At 32.9% G+C, this 24,563-nt stretch overlaps 1 protein-coding gene across 4 annotated transcripts in view; it reads right to left on the minus strand.

Annotated features, from left to right (window-relative positions):
- Positions 1 to 7,903, minus strand: part of CALCRL (calcitonin receptor like receptor) — a 104,768-nt gene extending 96,865 nt beyond the window's left edge. For all 4 annotated transcript variants that reach the window (XM_015110510.3, XM_015110509.3, XM_077956611.1 and 1 more), the window contains exon 1: positions 7,704 to 7,903. The gene's annotated coding sequence lies outside the window, so the exon portion shown is untranslated. The remainder of the gene's footprint in view (positions 1 to 7,703) is intronic.
- Positions 7,904 to 24,563: the final 16,660 nt, after the last annotated feature.

The raw sequence follows: 24,563 nt of genomic DNA on the forward strand, positions 1-24,563 counted from the left end.
CCTTTAAGTCTAAACTATTTTGAGTAAGGGGGTAGAACGTTGTCAGAGTGTAAACATCTAACATCTTTTATTTCTTTTAAAACAGCACATGCCATTTCAAGACCTACACCATAGTTAGATTTAATGAAACATTGAGATGGAGTCTCTCTTTTCTAAGTTAGGAATCCATTAACTAAATTTATTTAACTTATCCAGGCCTCTAGTTTAGGAAGCCACATGTCATATTTAAGGTTTTGAACATATGCAGTCTTTTACGGTACTGGAGTCAGGACAGTTGAGAACTTGCTGAACGAACTTAGCTTTCAGGATTAGTATGAAAAGTTACACATTTAATGGATGTTTTTGAAGAATGCTTGCATTATATCTAAACTCAAATATAAAGTCTTTGTTAATTTTGGTGTGTATTTACTTTGAAGGAAGTAGACTGGAATTTGGTTCATTAAATATAAACATATATTAATTTTATGATCAAAATGACTTTCACACTGATAACATGGAACATAGAACAGGAAATCCTTTTGGAAAGTGCATAATTAAGGAAGTTAGCTATTGTGAGAAATTCAATTAATTAAAAAATTAAACAATATTTAGGAAAATCATTATATGAATTTCACTCCTGCCAGGTTGTTCCAGGCCTTAATATTTGCTCATATCTCATTTGAAGGCCTTCCTATTCAAATTAATGAAGACAAATATTCATCAAATCTTTATTCTTAGGAATATCACTTTCTTTAACCATGGTATTTGCAATGGAATTAGACATAAAAAATATTTTTTTTTCAAAGTAGGAAAGGTAAAAATTATATTAGAAGCAATTGAAAGGGAGATATTTCAGAATATCTTAACCAAAGAAAACATAAAATTGCAAACACGGTGAATCTGGTTGTTGTTTATTTCAAGTTTTTTGATGTTTTGTCAATAACTGAAGGTTTGCTATGATAATAAATATATACATATTTATTATATGAATTTGATTTATCTGATTTATCAGACATTAAAAGATCTGATTTATCAGGTTTTGTCATTTTAGAAAACACTCTAGTTAAGATATTGAGTCTTGATCTTGTGACAAGATGAAAAATAGAGTGACAGCCAGCAGTATGGATTAAGACTTTACACTTTGATTGGAACTGTCTTTACAAAACATGGAAGTGGTGGTGTTGTTGTCCAGAGTAGGAGACCTGTCTTGCTGGCCTTTGACATCTAGCATAGGGCCAGGCACCTCATAAGTACTTATTATGAGGTACTTTTATGGACCATATTGTTTAATCCTAGTATCCCCTAATAGAAATAAATGTATAGTCATATGAGTTAAAATATAAATATTCTTTGACAGAAATAAACTATGGGATGAAAAATCAGTCTGCTTTCTTCCCCCAAATGAAATATACTGCAATATTACCAGATTTTAATTTGTTTAGAGAAAGAGCAATTTTGGCATACAGGAAAATATGCTACTCTTGACCACCTGAGGTCAGAATGTAGCTATTGGGCATATGGTTTGGAAAAAAGTCAATGTTAGGCTAAGTGAGAAAACTTAGTGGAAGGAGAGGGATACCAAAAGAGAGATGGAAGTCTATTGCCAGCTGCAGATTGTACTTACTGTATAGTTTTTCCTAAAGCCCTGAAAGTCATGCCTTCTGTTTCCTGGGAAAACTCTTGGCCATTTGTTTCTGATGTCCATGTCTGTCTTTTGAATTCTGTCCCTTACTCTCTGATCTATAAAAGTATCTGAAGTGGCTTAAAAACATTACACACACACACACACACACACACACACACATATACATACACACATATATACACACACATATATACATACATATATATTTTTTACCTTATTTTATAAGAGTAACTGTCATGTGAATTACCTGAAACATGGGTTTTTAAACTGAGAGTTGAAGAACTCTTAACATAGCTATCAAAAAAGAGATCCTATGAAACTCATGCAACTGTATGGAAAACGTGAGTCCCTTTGAATGTAGTTTGTTTGTTTGTTATTTATGGAAAAAAAGTTTTTGGTTTCATTACATCCTCAATGTGGGTCTTAATTTATAAAATATTGAATGATAAATTCTTAAAATGAATTATGTTAAACCCAAACCTAAATTTTTTTTTGCCCTCCTATTGCACAGGCACTCTTTCTATTTTTGAAATATAATAAATAAGAAAATACAAGTGTCTCCCATTAGGTGGCAGTAATAAGTTCCTATAATAAGAACTTTAAAAAAAAAGTCAAAAACAACTTGGAATCCTAAAAACTGAATTTATTGGATCCTTCTTAATGTTCTCATTTTGAGATTGTGGAGCTGCTATAATAATCAAAACTAAAATTTTCTGACAGATGTCTACATTTATTCTACTGTAGTATAGTCACACAAGTAGCAAATAAATTTGTATAAATAAGTTTACTTTTATTATCCTGTGTTAGAATAAATTCAGTTTGGATTTGGTAAATCATATCACTATTCAACTTTGCACAACTTTGGTAATGAGAGGTCTAATAATATATAATACACAATAGTATAATGAAATATTTAGGATTTAGATTCATAATATATTTAGGATAAAACCAGAGTTTTGTCAATGAGGATTGTGCAGCTTTGGGTTTCATTGAGTTTCATGTGTAAAGAAACACAACAATTTTTGTTTAATATACCTTTTTAAATTGTTCATATGCAGGTATTTTTAAGTGTTCAAGTTCTATGGAGATAGTAATTGTCAATATCAATTTTATTAGGTTCTGGCATGTATTGTACGATGGCAAAAGGATGGTCACTCTAACACTGTAATTACAAATCACACTTGTTCACTCTTCCTGTCTTACGGATAGATTGCATTCTGTCTATCCATATGGATGTTGATTGTTTGGAATGAAATTTGCATAGAAACAAATTATGTCCTCAGTCTCATTCACAACAGACTTAAGGTGAACATAAAAATTTATTAAATATGTACTAAATGCCAAGTACTAAAAAATTTCCACGTGTTAATTCATGGATTACTTACAAAACCTTATAAAGCAGTATGATTATCACTTACACTTTATAGATGAGAAAGAGGAACTGATAAGTGGTAAATTTGGGGTTCATATGTGGATGGTCTAAATCCAAAGTGCATCACAGTGTACTTCTATAAATACCATATACCTAAATTTCTAAAATAAATGCAGAAATTTTTTCTTAATTTATAAAGTATATTTGTATATTTGTAGAAAAGACAGAAACAAATATATCATTAAAAGTAATATTTTAAAGACATATTCACATTGACTAATAAAACATTAAACATGTTACTATAATATTGTTTCCATTACTAAGTACAAAATAAAAATCAGTTTTGTATTGATGACATTCTTTTCCCATGATTTTAACCCTCTTTTTCTATTATAATGTTATTTATTGCTCTCTGATACTTACCAAAATTTCTATTTTTCCTTCAAATTATCCTTGGAAGAAAGGCAAAATCGAGGTGCATATGCAAAAGATCTGCATAATCATTGGTCTCAGGTTAATTAGTGAACACCGTTCAAATTAACACTCATTTGTAAAATTTATGAATTCAGTAGTTGGATACAAGAAAAACTTATCTTCATTTTGGTTAATAAAACCAAACCTGTGTGCTCATGAATATGTATTGATCCTCCATGTGACTAGGCTGTAAGGAGATGGGCACTTATAAACCATCTAGTTGGTACGTAACTAAATCATTGCAATTTAATATACCAAATGATATGCTCAAAATTCACCATAATTTTATGAGAAACATAAATGAGCTTAAGTTAGCCTAAGTCTGAATAGAGAAATAACTACAGTTTTGTGCAAAAGTTCATGGCATATTAACTTTTTTTTTTTGAGATGGAGTCTCGCTCTGTCTCCCAGGCTGGAGTGCAGTGGCCATATTAACATTTTTTAATTCAAAAAGATATGTTCTGTGTTAAGGGAAATAAGATTTGTCTGAAAATTGGGCTTCATTCAGCAATGTTAATAAAATATAAAACTATAGCCTCAATACCATAGGGGTTATTTATGTATTCATTTTGGCTCATGCTAGATTGAAGTGGGTTGGGATTTTTGTCTTTTTAATTTTTAGTAATGGAAATAGTGTATAACACATTTAATTTGAACCATGAAAAAATTAAAAAATAAAACATTTTAACATTTCAAAAGTAAATACACTAGTTGGGCCATCTTTGCAAACAATAATATTTTGGTGTGTTAGTTTTGAATAATACTGTCTCTTAAGTAAACAGACTAATTGAAGAAAAAAATGGAAGAATTGTGTTTTCGGAAAATATTTGCAACTTATTACCTGATAATAATTCTAGTAACCTAGGAAACAGAGACCCTAACTCAGTTCACAGGCAGTGATACTATTTTATATTTTTGTAAGAAGTAAGACCTGATTGTGTCCTTAAAAATGGAATACATTTCTTCTCTTTTTTGTAATATAGCTTACTACAATTAAATTAATTTGAGTTTAAGATTATTCAAATAAGGAAAAATGCAGAGATTAATTGACTTAATCAAATTCACATGGTCCATGTGAATAAATGGGAAAAGGATAGATCCATCTGGTTAGAATGCAGAGTTTATCTTGTATTTCTGGTAAGTTTTTATTTTCCACCTATTTGCATCATAATATTTTTGTATATTAAATGAGAAGATGTCTTGAAATAATATGTAATCCAGTATGGTACATGTACTTTGTCAGAAAAATAGAACATACCTGAGAAATTGTGAATGTGTATAGTTTACCCATAGATTTGAAAACCAGATACAGATAAATGTTTTAAATAGCTGTGTACCATTTGTCTATCTTAAGCGTATTCTCCAAAATTGTGAGTAAGTCAAAACTAAGATACATTACACACTTGACTCTCATAAGAGTGTCTTTCATTAACACCATTGCAATGATAGAGCTTGTGTTTATGGTTTAATAGCTTCTCTGAATGCCAAGCATAAGATACGCAATAAAGCAAAAGATTTTAAATAACCTTTCTTGAACATATTTGTATTCTGAAAAGTTGGTACTGTAATCATATCTCCAAAACCAGAATTATTTGTTAAAGCTGTATTCAAGGTCATATGTAGAGTATGAAATAAATTTTGTTTACTGAATACATTTTTGATCCTTTAAAGATTATTATTGTTTTCTATAAAGATCTAGAATAATCTTTTAAAATTAAGTTACTATCAAACTTCTGCCATGTAGATAAAATTGGTAACAAAATATTTTTACAATGTTTCCAAATATGATCTAGTTAGAAATATGTAGTGATGCTATTAACTGAAATTCAGTTAGTCTTTATGTGTTTATCAAATAACTTGTCCACATTAATCTGTAAAGCAAATAACATAATCGTTTTACCTTTATATTATTTTCAATATTTTTTTATTAAATTTTATTTCTGTTATGCATGAAAAAATAGTGTAATATGTGCAAGTGAACGTAAATGTTCTTACAAATATGCTAAGTATTGACTTCACTTAAAATTCATACATGTTCGGAGTTACCAGTGAGAAAAGCATATACATCTTGCCCATTCATTTAAAACAATTTTCAAAGTTACAGACCCAGTATTATTTTTAAAAATGTTTTTGTTATTCCAGTTTTTCAAAGTGAATGAACAGTTTCATATATTATAAAAATCTACATATTTTAACTTTTAGTATAATGCTTTGGTATGTAAGATAGAAAAAATCTTGTAACAATAACTGAAAACATTATCTCTTTAAGAAATAGAATATTTCAGGTAAAACATATTTTAGCTCACGTTATTCACATAATGTTTCAATTCTGTGTTTAATTTTACTTATTTAGAATTGACTGAAGGCTCAATGCATTGATTTTATGATGCTACAAGGAAACATCATCTAGCAAAGTAAATTCATTTCTTTATGGCTAAAAGCATGCATTGATACTCTGACATTCTCTTATCATTAAAGAAAGCACATTTTGAACACAATAATCTGAATTTTTATTTCAAACTTCCAGTTATGTCCTCAAAGATTTCCTTTGGCGAATGACCTTCAATGTTCATCGTCTAGTGTTTTTCAAAAGTATTTTTGGAAAACAAAGATTATAACCCATACTGTTAGTAAACTCATAAAAATTTAATCAAATTATATAAGAGAATTATGGGTTTGAGGCTGGCAATTAAACAAAAATTAAGGAAGTTTGGAGAGTTTCTCATTATAAAATATGATTGTAATATAATACCTCCTAAGAAAATAATCTGAATTAAAAATAATGTTGTTTTAATTTTTGTTAGTAAGCCATCGCATTGGGTTAGTAAATGTGTTGTTTCCACTTTCTCCCCCATTTATATAATGGCGAAAGTCACATTCTAAAAACACTCTTCCCATTTCTACACATGTGTCAGGGAACTCAGTACAATTGAAGATTGAAAAGAGAGAGAAATCAGCCATGATACCTTTAAAGAATCACAAATCTAAGAATTAATTTAAATCTTCATTATGTTGAGGAATTTGTGGAAAAATTGAGTTGTAAATTACTGAAGAGTTACTCAGGATGTTTGTAGCCTACTATTAATGTGCCAGATATGAGTGATTAAGTACAGGATGCTTCCAATGCAGGACATCTTGGAAAGTATAATTTCATTTAGGTAAGAAACTGTATAACTTAAAAATTATATCTATCAATGTCATTTAAAATTTGACATCAAACTTTCTCCAGCAACAAATTTGTGCTATATCTATACAAACAATTTGTTAAGCAGACACTAGTTTCTTAAATTGTTCAGGACAGTCTGTACCATCGGAGAGCATTAACAGATGTTTTATCTCAACATTTCAGTAAGTTCCATCCTGGAAATTCTTTTTTAATAAGTACTTTAATTTCTTCATTTAATCATCTAATATACTTGTTTAGGAAAGCTGTCACATTTCTTTATCCACAGATATCTTGGTATCACACCCTCCTCCAAAAGCTTGCAGAGGGGAACCAGTCAAGTTGAAGTATTCTCTTAAAGATTTCAAAATTAAGAATTGTTTTAACAATCTACATTTCCTAAACTCTAGGTCTTTTCTTTGTAGCCGACACCATGATCCACATAAAGAGGAAACAGTTCAGGGTTAGCAGAAAACAGATTTAAACACATCTGGCAACAATGAATAACAAAAATTAGTTCAGTAGTTACAGATATATGTGTAAATAAAGGTGAAAGGCAAATAAAAGCAAATGGAACAAATGCAAAGTGATTACTTTTCAAAACTCTGCATTGTGTTCAACCACAGAGTAAGTGAGACTCCGAGACCCATTAAGTAGCTATTCTTTCACCTCTTTCTTAGAGCTGATAACATGGAAAGTTTAAAGACCCTGGGGGAAAAATGTTTTCCAGCTGTCAAGATTCAAGCTTAGCTAATAGTAGAGCTAATTTTAAAAGGCATTGTTCTCTGATTAAGGTATTTGTTCAGAAATATGTCTTTTAATCCATTTAGATTTTTAATACTTGCTAAATTTATTTTCTAGAATACCATGGTAAACAATATTATCTAGTAGTATTAGATTTTGTATTAACTTTGGGGTAATAGGCTGTATTTTCTCTAGCATGTGAAATAAATGAGAGTATGTTTCAACATTATTTCAATGCTACCTACTAAATTCTATAATAGAAACATTGCCAAACTATATGAGAATACTACTTAGAATAAATATATTTATTTTGAATGTGCACTTACCCAGTCCAGCTCTTAAGGAAATTCTTTGTGAAATATTCTTAGGATGAAACTTTACTTTCTGAGATTCCGCAGAAGAGGCAAGGTGGGAAGGAGTGAAAGCTTTGCAATGTGATCCTGCAATCAGGATGAGATTCAGTTAGCAGAGCTTGATGGTCCTAAAGCAGGAGGTGACACTCTGCTGGAGAGAGAGAGGTTGTTCTGAGTAGATTGTAAGTGTTGTCAGATTGTAAGTGATCAGCAGCAGAAGGGAAACATCAGAGCTTCCTGTTACATCACTCTGACCCCGCCTGCAGTTAGTGTTAGGTTACTTTCTTTCTCAAATAGCATACCCCAGGAAAGCAGCACTCCTTTCTTATTGTGAGACAAGAGCAAGAAGCAGCCTGAACAGGGAGAGATCATAGGCTGTGTGAATGCATTGTTACCAGTAAAAAGCTGGCTGGCTTTCACCTTGACTGAGTTCTGTTAGAACTTGCCAAACAAGCTACTTGTGATTTGAAGGAAATCTGAATATAGTATTCTGCTCAAAGAATCAAAGAGTTAGGCGTGTGTGCGTGTGTGTGTGTGTGTGTGTGTGTGTGTGTTGAATTATAGCTTACAAAGTATCCAGGAAAAAAATATCTAACAAATCTGTGTTCATAGCACAACACAGAAAAAAAATTAACTGCATTCATCATAATTGGTTTTGTGATTTGGCTCTTATTAATTTGGAGCTCTGCTAATTGGGTGCTATTCCTCCATCAGTTCCTAAGTGCAGTTCCTAATCAGTTACTCAGATCAAGAAACTTTATCCTGCAGTTTTTAAATCTTTTATTTTTTCCTTTACCTTCTTCATAACATAAGAACATGAGTGTATGTGTTATAAATTCAACTTGTGTATGTGTGTGTATAGAGTATTTCTTTTATAATATATAATATATCAGTATTATATTTGTCAAAATAGCCTTTGGAATAATTCATAATTTTAAAATTACTGCACACATTTACAAATATTTGGTATAATTATGTTATTTATAATATAAAAATAATTTATACCACAATATTTGTAAATCAATACAATCTTAAAGAAAATGTAGATATGTTATAAACATAATATTATAAAATAATATAAATACAAAGCATACTTTATTTCTTAGACAAAATTTCATCTCAAAGCATAATTTTTCCTGAATATGTTTAATACATCATTGGATATGATCAGGGGAAAATGTTGTAAATTTGAAATGCTTTTGTCATTTTTATAATTTGGTAAATGTATGATATGAAACAATAATTATAACCCCTGTAACCTAAACAGCACTAAAAGTCACTTAATTTATCAGGGCATAAATTTTCTCATCTATAAACTAGAAGAGATAGCTTTTATCTCTAAAGCTTTGAATTGCCAGATTTCATAACATTTAGAAATAGATAAGATATGGTGAGGATCATTCAATTCTTAGTAAATTGTTAGTGTAATTCCAGGATAAAATGAGGTGCCCATACACCTTGTAGGCAAACAAAGGAGGTAAAGGCAAAATAGATTCAGGAATATCATGTTTTTAAAGCAGGGTGCTCACGTTCATATTTTTATTGTCTGAATTAGTGGAAGAAAATGTGTATACGCTCTTTGAGTTTAAGACAAGTAAGATCAATATTGATAAAAAATTACAGACATATAAAAATAAGATATACCTTAATCTCTGTAATTATGGTTAATAGAAAAGACTTGTAAGATCTTGAGTTACACTGGTGAACTGGTTCTGATACTGTCTGGTGTGATCTCGACAAAGCTTTTTAGGCTTGGTGTTCCCATCTTGAAATTCAGCGCAAAACAAATACTAGATTTAATATGAAAGTAATAATGGGTCATGTCTTCTCATCTTCCATGCTAAGTATAATATATGAATCCTATAAAGATATTAATATATAGTTTTTGAATTTAATTAAATCATTGAAAACTAAAACTTTTCCCAATGTGTTTATAAAAGCATTAATATTTTTGTCTTTCCAAAGATTCCTTCCTTCCTTCCTCCCTCTTTCTTTCTTTCTCTCTCTCTTTCTTTCTTTCTTTCTTTCTTTCTTTCTTTCTTTCTTTCTTTCTTTCTTTCTTTCTTTCTTTTTTTCCTTCCTTCCTTCCTTCTTTCTTCTCTTTCTTCTCTTTCTTTCTCGATGGAGTTTTTGCTCTTGTTGCACAGGCTGGAGTGCAATGATGCAATCTCAGCTCACTGCAACCTCCGCTTCCAGGGTTCAAGCAATTCTCCTGCCTCAGCCTCCCGAGTAGCTGGGATTACAGGCGCCTGCCACCACACCCAGCTAACTTTTTGTATTTTTTTGTAGAGACAGGGTTTCACCACGTTGGCCAGACTGGTCTCAAACTCCTGACCTCAGGTGATTCACCCACCTTAGCCTCCCAAAGTGCTGGGATTACAGACGTGAGCCACTGCATCCGGCTAGATTCATTGATTTCATTTGCCCAATACTAGTAAGGTCTACTGAAGGAAAAAAATTCATATTTTGAGCTGATAACCTTAATCCAATGCTCTTTCTCTTCTACTCTATATCAAGTGCTATACTTTATGGGGTGTCTTAACGGAAGTTGTATTATTTATATTTAAGTTGATGGACATATGGGCCCATGGTTGTAGTCCATGAAGACTCCTTGATAAATTTTATTGATATCATCTCTAATTATTATTTAGACCTAACAGGAAAATTGCATCCTAGTAATCCTTAAGAGCTGCCATTTTATAAACTTCAGAAAAAATAAATGGTACAAGGACTTCCAGGAAAGCATTCAGGGTATTCTAAGTTATAAAGGAGCAAGTGATAAGATAGATCATAAAAACTTCTCTAATACCTACTGAAACATGAAGGCAAATGTTTGGAAAATTGTAGCAGAACTAAAAGAAAACATTTCAATAATCAATGAAGCCATTTTGAGCCAACATGGCATTATATGGATTTATGTATTATAATCTTGTTTCAGAAGACATTAAAACCACTTGCAATAATTTAATTAGTACTGACCAATTTGTATTTTGAGCTAGGTAATGTGCTAACTGTGTTTTAGTGAGATAAGTAAAAATAGAATATTACCTGCTATCTAGTCCTTTAGTGAACAGATTGACTAGCACCTGAGAAGTCAAGGGCCAAATTCTGTGAAATTAGCAACTGATGCTGCTAACATAGAGTCTAGATGTAATGATCCAGAGCACTGCAATAAGGTTTTCTGTAGAAGTGAGGAATGGTGTATAAGTGTAGAAATATATACATATAATGATGGACAGTCACACATTTTCATTTTAGAATCCTACATGCAGTATTTGTGCTTTTATTTGCGCTCACACATAAGGCTCACAAGCACCATTTTCTTCCAATAGGGAGTGCTGGTTAACATGTGAAATGCACGTTGACTCAAAATTAGGAGGAGGCTAACTCCAAGTTTCTGGGCTACTGTTTATATTGAATATGTTAGTTAAACCGGTCCAAAATGTGGTTTGGCAAATTTAGTTTTCTACTGACTGAGCTGACCACTTATTTTGAATTTGTATGGATACTGCCTTGGAGCATAGTTCTGCCACAAGAACAAACAAAATAAAACAGAGCACTTTTACAGGAAATACACTAAGGACAGACTTTCCCTAGTGAGACTGCAAGTATAAGTCAAAAGAAAGACTTTTTAAATAATTATTATGAAGTTTTTTTTTTTTTTTTTTTGAGACGCAGTCTCGCTCTGCCGCCCAGGCTGGAGTGCAGTGGCCGGATCTCAGCTCACTGCAAGCTCCGCCTCCCAGGTTCACGCCATTCTCCTGCCTCAGCCTCCCGAGTAGCTAGGACTACAGGCGCCCGCCACCTCGCCCGGCTAGTTTTTTGTATTTTTTAGTAGAGACGGGGTTTCACCGTGTTAGCCAGGATGGTCTCGATCTCCTGACCTCGTGATCCGCCCGTCTCGGCCTCCCAAAGTGCTGGGATTACAGGCTTGAGCCACTGCGCCTGGCCTATTATGAAGTTTTAAAAGTTATTTTTTTATGTTAATAATTCTTCTGTGTTCTTGTCTGAAAGTAATTACTTATACTTGGTGATAATTTATGCAGTCAGCAGTATTATATATAACTTGACTTATGATAAATGCACCAATAATTTGAGGAGAAACACATAAACTTTACATCAGAAGCCTATGTGTTTACAAGCTTTGCATTAAAAAACTACTTCTAGCAAGGAAATAAGTTGACCCGACCTTTTATTATTTTACTTAGCAGTTGCTGTTAGCATTTTTCAAGCTGCTTTTCAAAACAAAAATAAATTGCATTTAGTAAAAGAATCTGGATACAATGTCTGGGACATTAGAGTGAATATGCTATTATCTATTACTAAAACCAAAGGGCTGTTTTTCACTTTAATTGTGCACATAGCTATCATTTTAAAGAGGATTACAATATTCTTTTAAAAATAGGTACTATGAATGAGAATTTGGAAGATGCAGAAAACTACGTTTGAAATGAACAGTATATATATCAGGTCAGATATGCAGAAATGTATACCAGGTTAATATACAGATAAATAAAACTATTTTATACCCTATATGTAGAGTTTCTTTTAGTATTTAATAATGTATTTTCTCAAGAAAGTCAAGTAACATAAAAAATAATTGGCGAAACATTTGCCTATTTTAAAAATTCTTATACCCTGATGGATTTAGATCTTCCGGGGAACTTAGTATTTTCTTACAGATATTTATGAGTGTTGGAGGGGTGGCTATTGCTAGAATAAAGTGCTAGTACTGGCTAGTGAGTTATGGACTAATTCAATGGATTTTTAAATACAACAAAATTATAAATGCTTACTTAAATGGGAGTATACAATGAACTTTCTGAGGGGAAATACCTTCAATAGGGTAATCATATGTCCTCATTTTCTGGGGCAGTCCCAATTCATAATTTCAGGCTCAAAAGTGCTCTGGTTTGAAGAAAAAAATATTATATGGTATATGGTGAACCTAGCCATACTTATCAATAGAGCAATGACAAGTAGCACATAAATACTAAGATTGTGTGAGTAATTTATTTGGGAAACCCAAATCTTCTTTCCCAGAAGAGTTTAAAATAGTTCTTACTATTTCTAGGATGGTTTTAGTTGGCATCAAAAAAGATGCCCTTTTTAATTCTGGATATGCATTTCACGTGGATTTACTCCTAAATGCCTCTTATTTGCTAAATATCAATCCTGACTGTGAAAATAAAAGGTTTATTTATATTTGTATTCAGGCATTTTGACTTAAGTAGTATTTGATTAAATGACAAATCCCTATATTTTACATAAATAATTTAATCATTAAGTTCTAAAGATGACAAATAGTATTCATATCTTTCCAGTATTAACAAACTATTTTCTTCAGCTATCATCATATTTATGTAACATATAAAAACATTAACAACTTATGTTTTTGTTTATTTTCTTTAAAAGCTTATTCATATTTAATATCAGTCAATAATGTACAGTGAGACTTTAAATATTAACGACTCTGGAACTGTATGTAATGCATATATTGAAATATATGCTGGATTTGCCTAGGAACCCTTAACACCTTTGAGAAAGTGTCACATCTTTCCTTTTAGAGTTTTGCTGAATCTATAGTGTCATCCTGCCATCTAGTGTTAGACATTCTCAAATTACAAAAAGTTCTGTGACCAGAATAAAAATGAAATTCTATTGCTTTTTCTGTAATGAAAAAAATCTCAACAACTAGGGAAGATTTCTAAGAAAACATCCTAATGTACTTGATAAATATAGTTACAAGGGGTGGGTACTTAATGTAGACTATACAAATTCTATACAAAAAAACTATACAAAGCCCATATAGTCGATGGAGAATATGTATTTCATCAAATTTTAAGTGCAGAGGAAAACAATGATGTAATAGGCATTAAATCACAATGTAATTTTAAAATTATAAAATAAGATGTCATACCTTCTTTCGTCTTTCTATGTAGTTATCACTCCATCTGTTTTCATGATTCAAAGCTAGAGATGGCTAGGCCAAAGAAGACTAACTCCTACGTATCTGATCAGGAATACAAATCAAATCACTGAAAACTAACAACAGAGTGATAAATCTCTCTCACGTCTGATAAACAAGGCTCTCGCTATGTTAAAGCATGGAAAGCATTTGTTCTACCACTATCTGTTGGAAACAAAATCAATCATTAATTCACTATGATCCTGCTCTGGCTTAATGACTCCCACCCCGCTAACATTGCCATAGCCAGTACCAACTTGCATTTGCCACCTGGGGGCATGGGAACTGGCCCACCTAGTATGATGTAGCCCCTGCTAACACCAATGCATACTATTCTGAAGCCTAAGGGTTGTCTCACTACTGCTACTGCCATTGCCCATGCCACACATGATTCCCAGGAGACTAAAAGCCCACCCACTTGCCTTGCCCAATATTATCTCTGCCAGTACCTGAGCAAGTTGCTGGAAAGCCCCCAAATTAGCCTGTTTGCACCTGCTAACATTGATGTCCATGTATACTAACCAGAGACCTAAGGACAGGAACACTTGGCCCACCACTGCATCCACTGGGTCCTGAGGACTGGCCCAAGTAGAGTCCCTGTTCCCAGCAAAATCTCACTACAGCCTGCAATAACAACTGCAGCCTAAGCCACTGAGGAAATCACAAACACCACTGATGTTATTTGTAGCTGAAGATATTACACAGAGACTACATTCTCAAAATCAAAGCTGAAGTGTCCTATCCAACCAATACCATAGATGTGTCTTCAGGAAAAAGTCTTCCCCTCTGAAAGCCAGTTCAATGGACAAAAATAGAGAACCCGGAAATATATTTACATATTAAACTACCATCTGGTTTTCAACCAAGGCACCAAGCACCTACATTTGGAGTGGACAACCAATTCAGTAAATAGTACCAATATCCAGAAAACTGGATAACCATATGCAGAAGAATGAAACTAGACCCCTATCTCACATCATATACAAAAGTCAACTCAAAAGGGATTAGAGACCAAAATATAAGTCTCAAAACTGTAAAACTACTAGAAAAAAATATAGGAGACACATTGATCTAGTTAAAGATTTTATGTCTAAGAAGGCACAGGCAATAAAACAAAAATAAACAAATGATACTACACTAAATAAAAAAAACTTCTGTATAGCAAAGGAAACAATCAACAGAATAAAGAAATCACCTGTTGAATGGGAGAAAATATTTGCTACCTTTTCATCTGACAAGGGAATAATAAAACAACTCAATAGCAAAAATAATAATTCAATTAACAAGTAGGTAAAGAACTTGTTGGCAAGTAGGCAAATGAATAGACATTTTCAATAGATGACATACAAATAGTCAACAGATATATTTTTTAAATTCTTATTATCACTAATCATCAGGGAAATGAAAATCAAAACCACAATGGGATATCATCTTACTCCAGTTAGAATGGTAACTATGAAAAAGACAAAACACAATAGATGTCGGTGAGAATGTGGAGGAGAAAAAAGCTTATATATTGTTGGTGGGAATGTAAATTAGCAGAGCCATGAGAAAAAACAGTATGGACATTTATCAAAAAACTTAAAAACAGAACTACCATATGATCCAGCAATCCCACAGTATTCACAGGAAAGTAAATTAGTATATCAAAGAGATACCTGCACCCTATGTTTATTGCAGCACAATTCATAATAGCCAAGATATTTAATCATCATAAGTGTCCATCAATGGGTGACTAGATAAAGACAGTTTGTTTTACCTACACAATGGAATACTACTTGGCCATAAAAAGAATGAAATCTTGTCACTTGTAGCAACATGAATGGAACCGGAAATCATTATGTTAAGTAAAATAAGCCAGGCACAAAAAGTCAAATATTGCCTGTTCTCTCTCATATGTGAAAGGTTAAAAATTTGATTTTCTGGTGATAGAGACTAGAATGATAGTTACCAGAATCTGGGAAGGGAAGGTGGGAGATTAAAAAAAACAAAGGGTTGGGTAAGGATTACAAACATACACTTAAATAGAAGGAATAGGTTCCAGTGTTCAAGGGCAAAGTAGAGTGACGAGAGTTAAGAACAATGTGTCATATATTTTTAAATGGCTACAAGAGAGGACTTGAAATGTTGCCAACATAGGAAAATGGTAACTACTCAGGTGGTAGATACTTTAAATACCCTGACTTGATTGTTACACATTCTGTGCATGTAACAGAAGACCACATGTACCCCATAAAAATGTGGGACTATTATATATCAATATTTTAACTATGTGGGAGAGGCATAAAAGCAGAGTCTACTAAGAGGCTGTTGCAGGTAGACAAAACTTGCTCAGGTGCTATACTTGGATTGCTCCTGGAGCTTGGAGACCAGTGAGCAAGAAGAGAGACCCAAGTGCGTACATGAGGACACAGAATGTAGGGCCATGTTGATTGGGGTAAGGAATTTGTATTTTACTCCATGTGCGAGGGGTCATATAATACAAAGCATGTTTTAGGAACATGCTGGTGGGTCTGGATGAGGTTTGGGTAAGGAGAAAAATACAAAACCTTTTTAAAGAAAATTTTTATGACTTTCTACAAAGTATTACTTGAAGTTAATATCCTCAGTTTTAATCATAGTCCCTTATATATGATACTCTTAAAATTCATTTCTCATGGCATTTTTAGATTCAGAAAATAAAAATGCTATAATTAAAATACTCTCTTTTTTGGATTAATTGTAAGGAAGCATAAAAATGAATTTGATTTTGGATTATGTCAACGATTCTACAGTCATATGTCACTAAATAATCAGGACACATTTTGAGAAATGGGTTGTTAGGGGAATTCATCATTGTGTGAACCTCATAGTGTGTACTTACACAAACCTAGATGGTATAGCCTACTACACACCTAGGCTATATGGGGCAGCCTATTGCTTCTAGGCTACAAACCTGTACAGCATGTTGCTGTACTGAATACTGAATACTGAATAGGGCACTTATCACAAATGAAGCTTGCAGGACTAGAAGCTGTTCTGAGTGAGTGGAGAGTGAATGTGAAGGCCTAGGACATTGCTCCGTACTACTGTAGACTTTATGAACAGTGTTCTCTCAGGCAACAATACATTTGTAAAATATATATATATATATATTGAAACAATAAGCTAACCTTAGCTTATTGTATGTCTTTTACTCAATGTACTTTTTAATTTATAAAAAATTGAATTTGATTTTAAAAGTTTTAATTTAAATTTTTTGAACTCTTTTGTAATAACACTTAGCTTAACACAACTTAGCAAAACACAAACACGTACAGCTATACAAAATATTTTTTCTCCATAAGCTGTTTTCTGTTTTTAAAATTTATTTGTTTTTACTTTTTAAAGTTTTTGTTAAGAATGGAGACACGAACACATGCATTAGTCTAGGCCTACACAGGGTCAGGATCATCAGTATCACTTTCTTCTATCTCCACATCCTGTCCTACTGGAAGGTCTTCAGGGGCAATAATATACATGGAGCTGTCATCTCTGATGATACACAATTCCTTCTTCCAAACTGTCCTTCTTCTGAACAGCCTGAGGATTTTTTACCCTTAACTTATTTTTTAATAAGTAGAAGGAAGACACTCTAAAATAATAATAAGCTGGGATTTAGTGACTTACCCCTATAATCCTAGCACTTTGGAAGACTGAGGCAGGAGGATTGCTTGAGGCCTGGAGTTCGAGGCAATAGTGGGACTCTGTCTCTACAAAAAATTTTTTAAAAATTGATGGTGCACATCTGTAGTCCCAGCTACTCGGAAGGCTGAAGTGGGAGGATTGCTTGAGCCCAGGAGTTCGAGGTTGCCATGAGTCATGATTGTACCACTGCACTACAGCCTGGGAAACAGAGCAAGACTCTGTCTCAAAACAACTCCAAATTGAATAAGTAAAATTGAAATACAGTAACAGTAAAATGTATAGTATAGTAAATATATAAACCCATAATTTAATTTTATTACCATTATCAAGTATTGTGTACTGCACAAAATTATGTGCACTATTCCTTTATGCAACTGGCAGCACAGTAGGTTTAATCAGCTTCACCACAAACACGGGAGTAATCTGTCATGCTATGACATTACAACAGCTAGGAAATCATTAGGGGATAGGAATTTTTTAGCTCCATTATAAACTTACGGGCCCACTGTCATATGTGTGGTTCGTTATTGACTGAAATGCAGCTCATGACAATATTTTCAAGTATTTAATATCTAGTAACACTGATAGGTTTCTGCTTTATTTTAGGGAAAGTTGGGACAGGAAAGTAGCACTGTTGAAAACCAGGATTGCTTCCAAAAATATGCTATACTTTTTAGATATTTTCTTTATTTAATTCTGTGGAGATTTTATTTCCACTTTTTAGGTAAGGGGATGGAATCTTAGTAGTTAACTGGAAATTGGTAGAACGAAACTTGACACTCTAGGTGTTGCATTATTGAATGTGTCTTCCTTCTTTACAGCATGTTACCACCAATTTTTCATTATTTGAAAAACATCTAATTTGGTAAACTATTTCACATACTTTGGAAGATAATTATATAAACTATATGCCAAATTATATGGGTTATTGGGTCTTCAGTTAGATAATTCCACATTGAGAAAAAGAAAATAGTGAACACTAGCAAAATAGAAAAACATAATAGTTTTCAGCAAGTTCACATTAAAACATTAACAACTTACTTAGTCATTTTTCTATTTTTAATTCTAATGTCTATTCAGATCATACATTTCCACTATTATTTACGTAGGAATAATGATGTAGGTTCTGAATATTTGGGAGGATGACACAAGCAATAGTGATGATCATTTTATAAACTTTTAAAACTTCTTAGAAACATAAGACATATGCAAATATTTTAAGATGAGTTTTATATAAATTTGTAAATAAAAAGAACAATTTACTGATTTTTGCCCTTTTAAAATCCATGTTAGAAAAATTTTCATATTAAAAATCTGTTAGCACTTCTTAGACAATTATGTCAAAAACAAACTATTAAAAAAATTAAAAGTTATCTAATTCATATTTTTACCTGTCCCTTAATTGATCTTGTTAAAAGTACAACTACATCATATTTATGTTCATTTCTCATATACAGGATAACCTTTGTAGACAAAACTTACCTCAAATTTTCCTACTTTGACTTGTAATTGCCTAGCTTATTTGAATAACTGTTATTACAGCTCAGAGACTGTATTCTAAACCATTGAAATATTAAATAGTAAATTGTATATACCAAATGGTACCATTTTATTGAATCTTTACAATGTAGTACTGTACTAAGCCCTCTTGTATGTATGATCTCATTTACCCTCACAATCATTTTACAGACAAAGCAAGACGATTAATGATATGAAGTCCTACTGAATTCAAATCTAAGTTGTTTTGAATCCAAACCCTGTGTTCTTTATCATTATATTTGATTTGGCATTAGACTTTTCTCCAACTATAGTCTTTAAATAGTCTTCCTGTGCATCTGCCAGTTTATTAACAACCAGTGGAGATGAGAGAAACTGTGGAATGCAGTGGTTTTAAATATTTTCTCCCTAATTAAATGATTGTGTGTGTGTGTGTGTAGCTTGTGAAGAAGGAAAATAGTTAATAAAGACTATGTAAAGAGATAAATAAGAAATTTCCTAACATATACAGTCATTAGCTTTAGAATTTTAAATACTTTCTCATTGAACAGTGGCAGATATTTTCAATAAAAAAATGGTAATTGTTTATTTCGTCGTCTCTGGAGTAACAATTTCTTGGCAAGATGGATCATTTAGGTAGCTCACAGCTGTTCACATCTTGAAACTCTGGAAATTTCCCTAGAGTGATGTACAAATTTTGTGGAACATTCTGTTGAGAGTGGGGAATATGTTTTAAAAAAAAGACTGTTGGAAAGTCAAAGTCCTTGCTTTCTGATTCCAAAAACTGACTAACAAGAAGGAAGTAGCAGTTTCCTCTGGCTTCTAATTTGAGAGCACCTGCAGCTTAGAAAAAGAGTTCAATAAATTAGAATTATGCCCCTTGTGCAAATACAGATTAAATATGGATTAAGTCCCTAAAGACATTCAAGTTCATAATTGAGTTGGCTGATTTTATCTTATAATGAAAAAGAATAGCAAATCATCAGTAACGTTGACAGGAATGAGTTGATTTTGGCTACAATTAGGATTTGTCTAAAACTTATTAGAATAAATTGTTGATTGACATAAAACATTTTGGTACTAGAAAAATCTAATTCTAGTTAATTATTCTTAATTAAATTTGGCTTACTTTTTTAGATTAATTAAGAGACTAAATGGTCTAAAAATTATGTCAAAACTTCTCATGAGCTTGAAATGCCTTGATGAGTTAGTATAAATCAGATCCACATATATTATTTTCCCTATAATATATATAATATTGAGAAAGAAAAAGTTAATGGATTCAGAAAATGTTTTTTGATTATAAAACCCATTATTAAGGCATTCAGGAAATCCCGCAGTATGTGGGACCTCCTGCAAAGTAATTACTTGGAAGCTTCTCATAAAATCTTTTGATGTTTGGGAATTAATCAGGCACTGAAAAAGGAAATTGTAGGTATAGTCAGTTTGAAGATGTCAAGCTCCATCAGCATAGGCTATTTTTGAAGAATATAGAAGACTACTGTATATAACAACCTTATGCTAGGGGGGTTATGGATATTGCTAACTGTAGAATTTGGCCAATGGTGATTTTTGTTTTTCAATCACAGAACATTGCTCCATTCTTTTTGGCTTAACATATGTCGGTATCAGATACTTTTAAATAGAGGGTATTGCCATAAAAATCTTAAAATTACCCAAACCAAAAAACTTGTTTTTACAGCCAGTCTAGTCCAAAACATTCATTCTAAATATAAGTAAATATGGGGCCAGAGAAATTAGATGGTCAAAAAAATTCATCCACTAGGTTAGTATTGGTACTAGAAACAGTATCTCTTAGTTTATATTCTAAAACTTTTTCCCAAAGCCTCTTTCCCATCTTTCAGCAAAGCACTACACACACACAATTGAAAGATCAGTTAGTACAGACAGACTTCAAGCAAGTAAATAGCCATTTGTCATCCCTCAGACTTCTACATCCAACTGTCTTGTGGCTTCCTTCCATTACTGTCATTGAAATGTACAATTCCTTTTTATTTCTATTTCTTTGTATGTGACTTATCCCTCCACAGTCTCCTGTCCCTAGGACTTTTCTCTTCATTGCTAGTATTTGAAATTTCATGTGTGTGCAGAGGGGGTATGTTAGGTGGTTACCCTTTGTTGGGTACAACACACAATTTCAGTGAAGGGAATCTCCGTTATTCTTTTTCTGTAAGATGTCTTTCCCCTCTGTTTATCTCTGCTATTTTCCAGATCCTTTTGACACTTCAAGGTAGGGCACCTGAACTAATTGTGAAATTTTACCTTTTCTATCTTCTTTTTCATTCTTATGACTTCTTCTTTCCATAGCTTAGAGATTTTTTTAACTTTATCTTCCATTTTTTTGATTTTAAAAAACGTTTATTTCATTTTAATTACGAAGAGTTTCTTATAATCTAGTGTTATCATTGGCTTATTTCTTTGTGAATACTAATTATAGAAGTTACAATAAATAGGAAAAAAATTAGCTCCATTTATGTACTTCAATAACATATTTGAATTTTCAATATAGGATTTTTTTTATCTAAAAGTCTTAAAAATCATCTTTTGTGGGATTTACTGTTGGGCACATTAGGGTTCCTGTTCTATTGTGGCTAGTACATTTTCCCTAGTGTACAGAAATGCTATTGATTTTGATACAGGAGTGCTGGGAAGGGAAGAGCATGGTCCCTTTAAATGATACCGAACGGGAGACAGTGCTGGGTTGAGCAAGGCCGGTCCCTGGCTAGGGCTTCACCCTTTTACTTGTGCCCATGAACCTAGGTGAGGACAGGCACTCCTGCCTTTGCTCCCAAATGTTGCATTTTCCAAAACCACTCTGGCCCACCACGCCCCCATCCTAGGCCTATAAAAACTGAGACCCTAACAGGCAGATACACAAGCTTCGGGACGTTCAGAGGAGGGGATCAGCGGAAGAAGACACAAGCAGCTGGACATCGGCAGGACCTCAGGCGAGCATGCCGGTGGAAGAGCACATGACAGACACTGGCAGGACAGCAGGCCATTGACTGGAGGAATGATGTGGAGTTTGGCAGTTTGGCGAGATCAGGAGGAGAAGAGCACCGGCCGCTAAGCAGCCAGACCCCTGGTCCATCTCCCGTCTGGCTCCCACATCTGCTGAGAACTACTTCTACTCAATAAAACCTTGGACTCATTCTCCAAGCCCGCGCGTGATCTGATTCTTCCGGTATACCAAGGCAAGAAACCCTGGAATACAGAAATCCTTCCGTCCTTGTGATAAGTAAGGAGGGCTATGAGCTGGTTAACACAAGCCTACAGACGGCAAAACTAAAAGAGCAGAACTAAAAGAGCATCCTGTAACACACGCCCACTGGGGCTTCAGGAGCTCTGAACATCCACCCCTAGTCACTGCCGTGGGGTTGGAGCCCCATGGCCTGCTTGTCTGTATGCTCTCATAGAGGTTTGCGCAGCCGGGCACTGAAGAAGCAAGCCCCTCACCCGTCACATGCCCCTATCCGGACAAGGGTACTTTTCCGGTTTCAATTTCGTATGTTGAACTTTCATGTAGCAATCTTGCTAAACTCCAGTATTATTTATTTCTAATTGTTATGCTTCAGATTATCTTGAATTTTCAATTATGATAAGCATATTATATAACTAAAATATAATGTAATATTTATATCTAATTTCTGTTCCTTGCGTTTTTGCGTTAGTTACAAATTAAGATTGCTTGAATATGTTGTATAGCACAGATAGTGGACTTTAGTGGAAATGTTCTTAAAATTTTAACACTTAGCATCATGTTATTGCATGTTTTTAGTTGCTATCCATCCTCATATTATCATGTCTCTTTTTTAGTTTGCTAAAAGTTTTAATCATGAAACAAGCATTAACTTTCATTAAATGATTTGTCTTTCTCTATTGATAATAATAATTTAGCTTATACATGTTAGTATTTTTATTATATTAAACAATAATTAAATTTGAAATATTTTACATTTACTAAAAATTATTAGTATTACTAGTTTTTCCTTTTGTCTTAGATTCCAATATGACTTGGTTATTAATCCTGTCTTTTTAAAAATTCTGATATTTTATTTATCATGGATGTTTGCTGTAATTTTAATTTTTTAAACATGTTGCATTACCATATTATTTATCTTGGTTACTGAGATTTTTTAATGTTCCCTTAAATGTTGTGCCTGAAGAGATTACCTCATTTGCCTTACTCTAGTCCCAGCCCTGCTAGTCAGATTACAAGTTTCAGATAGTGTTTACACCAGAAAGATATTTAGGAGTGGACTTGTGAATCAACGTTGTTCAATCAGACAGTCATATTTCTCTACACATGATGTTAGCTTCAAGGGTGACCTAAGACATTTGGGTCAATGAGCGTGAAGCCAGGACTTTAACTCAATTATTTGAGGTACGATAATCCACAGTTTTTTAGAAGACTTTACCCTGAAAAGATGTGCACCCTAAATTCTGAAAGTCATATTGAAACCTTGTGCAACTAGAAAACAAAAGCAAAATATACTGGGCAGCAGAATCATGAGCCAAAGATAGCCTGAGTTTTATTGGCCTAATATGCTACCCTGAATCTATCTATACTCAAGTCAAATTCCTCTGGTCTTTTCAGTTTTGTGATTCAAATATATCTGTTGTATTTCAAACTGACTGGGCTAGAAATTTTATAATCTGTGGCTAAATTGATGAGGAAATTATATTCATTGTCCTAATGCTCCATTTTATTATAAGATTAAAGTCTCTCTCTCTCTCTCTCTCTCTCTCTTTTCCTGGTACAATAAATTACCATGCACCGACTATCTAAATCTTTCTTATATTTATAAGTACTCTGAGTAATTCTAACCAAGAAACTAGCTATGTAGTTGAAAGTAGTTCAGAAACTGGACCTGCAGGACCAACAAAAGCAAGGTTTTCTGTTCTACCTAGCAAAATGTGGGGAAAGTGATTAAAGTACAACCCAGCCAAAGTCCCTGAGAAAACACTTAAAGTCAGAAGTTGGAAACACTAAATAAAAATGCTAATTTGCTAAAAAACAGATAAGAGGAGGAGCAGCTGATGGAAGAATCAACAAAAGACCTAAATAGTTAGCTAGTTTAGTGTCATTGTCTTTTTTCTTCCGGTATAGAGATGGGCTAGGCCAAATACAATAGTCAGGATAAGAAGTTATGTAATGTATAGTTATATAACATATATTTAAATATACATGTCTATATTTGTACAATTATATATGAAATGAGTGATGAAAATACATATGTAGCAGAGTAAATTTAAAATGTATAGATTGTTAGGACATAGTGTACTAATTTGTTTGACAAATAAATTATAATATATGGATGAGTACTTGTAATTAAAAGGCAACTATTAACAATTCCAATTAAAGGAAATAAAAGCAGAGTGTGGAAACAATTTTTTTTTGATCTTAAGATTCTGTACCTTTATGATAAGTAATGAGAATTGAATTCTTTTTTATGTACTAAAATCGTTGCAAGTCCAACAGCCAAGTTTCATTATTCAGAATAATATATTTTACTTCTTATAATGTAAAAAATATAATCATTTGAGTGGTTTTCAGCATGATCTGTTAATTTTGAATACACAGAATGAACAAAGCAGGTAAATATATGTATATGCTGAATAATATAATTCCATATACAATTCACAGTTAGATGCATTTGATTGTGGAAAACAAAGGAAGA

This window comes from Macaca mulatta, chromosome 12 (genome assembly GCF_049350105.2).
Source record: "Macaca mulatta isolate MMU2019108-1 chromosome 12, T2T-MMU8v2.0, whole genome shotgun sequence".
NCBI lineage: Eukaryota > Metazoa > Chordata > Mammalia > Primates > Cercopithecidae > Macaca > Macaca mulatta.